Below are 4,466 nucleotides of genomic sequence, written 5' to 3'. Positions count from 1 at the left end.
CGCATAGGCCACAACTCGACCTTCCTGCATCAATACGCAACCCAACCCAAGTAGGGATGCGTCACTATAAACTACAAACTCTTTACCCGATTCGGGTTGCACCAAAATTGGAGCTTCAGTCAGATGAGTTTTCAGTTGATCGAAGCTTTTCTGACATTTCTCCGTCCATTCGAACTTAACATCCTTCTGAAGTAGCTTCGTCATTGGTGTGGCTATCATCGAGAAACCTTTGACAAATCATCGGTAATAACCGGCGAGCCCTAGAAAGCTCCGGACTTCGGTAACATTTCTCGGAGGCTTCCAGTTAAGTATGGCTGAAATTTTGCTCGGGTCAACTCGAATACCCAATGCGGATACCACATGACCCAAGAAGCTAACCTCTCTTAACCAGAACTCACACTTACAGAACTTAGCATATAACTGCTTATCCCACAAATTTTGCAACACTTGCCTCAGATGCTCAGCATGTTCGGTCTCATCTCTTGAATAGACCAAGATGTCATCAATAAACACAACTACGAACCGATCCAAATACGGCCTGAAGATCCGATTCATCAAATCCATAAACACCGCAGGGGCATTGTGAGCCCGAACGGCATCACTAAGAACTCGTAGTGACCGTACCTCGTTCTGAAAGCAGTTTTGGGTACGTCCGAATCTCGAATCCGCAACTGATAATAACCCGATCTCAAATCTATCTTTGAAAACACCGATGCTCCCTTTAATTGATCGAACAGATCATCAATACGCGGTAACGGATACTTATTCTTTATCGTCACTTTATTCAGTTGACGATAATCAATGCACAACCTCATGGTTCCGTCCTTCTTTTTCACGAACAATACTGGGGCACCCCAAGGTGAGAAACTCGGTCGAGCGAAACCTCTATCCGTCAATTCTTGCAACTGAGCTTTCAACTCTTTTAACTCGGTTAGTGCCATACGATACGGAGCGATCGAAATAGGCGTAGTTCCAGGTACAAGCTCAATACCAAACTCTACCTCCCGAACAGGTGGCAAACCCGGTAACTCTTCAGGAAAAACATCCGGGTATTCACAGACCACCGGCACCGATTCGGGTTTCTTTTCTAACTCCTTGTCATCAAGTACATACGCGAGGTATGCTTCGCACCCTTTCCTTACATATTTCTGGGCCAACATTACTGATATTACAGCTGGCAACCCCCTTAAGTCCGCAGACTCAACTCGGATTATTTCGTTATTTGCGCACCTCAAATCGATAGTCTTGCTTTTGCAATTCACAACCGCATCATGCGCGGTTAACCAATCTAAACCAAGAATAACATCAAACTCGTCGAACGGCAAAAGCATCAAATCGGCCGGAAAACAGGATTCTCGGATTATTAGAGGGCATCTCTTACACACTTTATCAACAAGTACGCATTGGCCCAAAGGGTTTGATACTCGAATTACGAGCTCAGTAGACTCAACAGGTAGAGTCTTACTGGTTGCTAAGGTTTCGCATACATATGAATGAGTAGAACCAGGGTCAATCAATGCAATCACATTAGTATCAAAGAGAGTGAAGGTACCAGTGGTGACGTCGGGGGAGGATGCCTCCTCTCGTGCGCGAATGGCATATGCTCTAGCAGGAGCACGGTTCTCGGCGCGATCAGCCGTATCAGAAGCCCCCCTCTGACTACCACCCCTGCCTCCAAAAATTCTCGGTGGTCTACCTCTAGATGTCACTCCACTAGGTCTTGCACCTTGAATCTTATTCTTCTCATCCAGCTCCGTGCAATCTCTAATGAGGTGGTCCTTCGAACCGCATCCGTAACAGGCCCTGCTAGTAGACTTGCCCCAACATTCACCTAGGTGCCGTCTTCCACATTGGGGACATTCAGGTTTCTCGTGACGATTATTGCCCACACTAGCTACCGAAGTAGCTCGGGAGCCCATCGATGGTCTTGCCCTGATGGAAATTCCCGCAGTCGCCCTCGACTTATTAATGTCCTCCCTGAACTTCTTTACAGCTGAGAACGGAGCTTTACCCGTCGATATTTTACGATAATCTCTAGCTTCAAATTCAGCCTTCCTCTTCTCCTTTCCAAGTTCTTCCGCCTTGCAGGCTCGTTCGACTAGTGTTACGAATTCTTTTATTTCCAAAATACCCATTAGTAGCTTTAAATCTTCATTCAATCCTTCCTCGAATCTTTTTCACATAGCAACCTCATCAGCTACACACTCCCGGGCATACCTATTAAGTCTTACGAATTCATGTTCGTATTCAGATACAGTCATACGGCCTTGCTTGAGTTCCAAGAACTCCTTACGCTTCTGGTCAATGAACCGTTGGCTAATAAATTTCTTCCGGAATTCCGTTTGAAAGAAGTCCCAAGTTACTTGCTCGTTCGGGACTATGGAAATCAAGGTCCTCCACCAATAGTAAGCTGAGTCTCGCAACAAGGATACGGCACATTTTAGACATTCATCGGGTGTGCATGACAATTCATCGAACACCCGAATGGTATTATCAAGCCAGAACTCGGCCCTTTCGGCATCATCAGTTACTATGGCCTTGAACTCCTCGGCCCCACGCTTCCTAATCAAGTCTACAGGTGGCTTACTCAGCCTCACAGGATCAGCGACTGATGGCCTTACAGGCTCTTGGGGTGGATTATTCAAATTTGGGAATTGTTGGACAGCCGGGTTGGTTCGGGCATATTGCGCGACCCACTCATTCATCATGGTAAAGAAGGCTTGTTTAGCCCCCTCACCTTGATTATTCGCAGATGACTGAGGTTCAACAGGCGGCGTCCCTTGTGCAGGAGCAGCCGCTACGCTCTCAACGTCATCCGCTAGGGTTCTTTCTTCACCGGGGTCCATTTACTAATCAAAACAAAAACATTTCAACCGTCGGAAGTCATCACACATTTAAACATTAACATTCGGCATGTATAGCTAGACTCATACGCGCTATGGTAGTCCTAGAACCGACTAAACCATAGCTCTGATACCAATAAAATGTAACACCCCGAACCCGAAACCGACACCGGAGTCGAACACGAGGTGTTAACTGGCTTTAACCCCTTACAAAATTTATTTTCCAGACACTGCCCAATCTGTGTACTAGTCGTTTTAAAAATCATATCTTGAGTTTCGTAACTCGAAAATCAGTTTCGTAATTTTTCCCCGAAACTAGACTCATGTGCCCATCTATGTATTTTTTTCTAGAATTTTTGGTTGGGCCAATTAGTACAGTTTATTAGTCAAAATCTCCCAAGTTGCAGGGGTCGACTACACTGACCTTTGCCCATTACGACTTGAATATCTCCCTGCACGGGGCTTCAATACTGATGCCGTTTGTTTCTATGAAAACTAGACTCAGAGAGGAATCTGTACATATATGGTACGACCCCTAATTATCTCTGGTTAATTTGTAATGAATTTCCAAAGTCGGAGCAGGGAATCCAGAAACCGTTCTGGCCCTGTCCCACAAAAATCTGATTATCTCTTAATATACTGCCCATATGATCTTTTCGTTACTTCCTCATGAAAACAGACTCATCGAGCTTCGCTTACATAATTTATTCATCAATTAATTCCACTCCTACTATTTTTAGTGATTTTTCAATCTCATGACACTGCTGCTGCCAGCATCTGTTACGAAAGTAACTAGGTTCATTTCATGCCTACCCTTGATCCAACTCAATCGAACATTCGTGCCATTTTCGCATGGCTTAAAGTTTACATGCCAAAGTTCAAACACAACGTAATAGCTTATACATGCCAAAATGTTCTTCTAAGCCAACTAAGAAGAAAGTACCAAAACTTGCTATCCGGTGTGATGACTTCGATGACGGCCCGACCACGCAAAAATAGATGAGTCCAAGCAACCTATAATGGGTGACAAGGAAACACCGAGTGAGTTTATAACTCAGTAAGTCATAAGCTATGCACTACCATCCATCAATAACATTATCACAAGAGAAAACAAAATGGAACGAGGCTAATTACTCCATCCATTCCGAACCATACCATAGTTCCTCCAACCTATCAATTCATGCATTCACATTCCATATACTCATCAATAGGACATTGAAGCATTTTCATAAATCAATTTATTTTCGTTACAATCAAACGAATAAACGGCCTTTCACCCATCCTACGATAAATTTTATGTACGTGACTTCAAGTATATTTGTCACATAGGTTCAAACTTACCGAGCTCAACACCAAGTATAAGCATAGCACCTATTAGCCATGTACTCAAGACACTTACCCGATCCGCTGTCCGCGATCGACTCAATAGTGTCGCACACATAGTGTCCATAATGATTCACGAATATATATCGAGTCCGCACACTCAGTGCTATATAATCAACTCGCACACTTAGTGCTACATAATCAAATCGCACACTTAGTGCTACATAATCAAATCGCACACTTAGTGCTACATAGTCAAACTCGCACACTTAGTGCCGCATGGTCAATTCGCACACTTAG

Source organism: Gossypium hirsutum, chromosome A10 (genome assembly GCF_007990345.1).
Source record: "Gossypium hirsutum isolate 1008001.06 chromosome A10, Gossypium_hirsutum_v2.1, whole genome shotgun sequence".
Lineage (NCBI taxonomy): Eukaryota > Viridiplantae > Streptophyta > Magnoliopsida > Malvales > Malvaceae > Gossypium > Gossypium hirsutum.
This window is presented reverse-complemented; position numbering follows the sequence as displayed.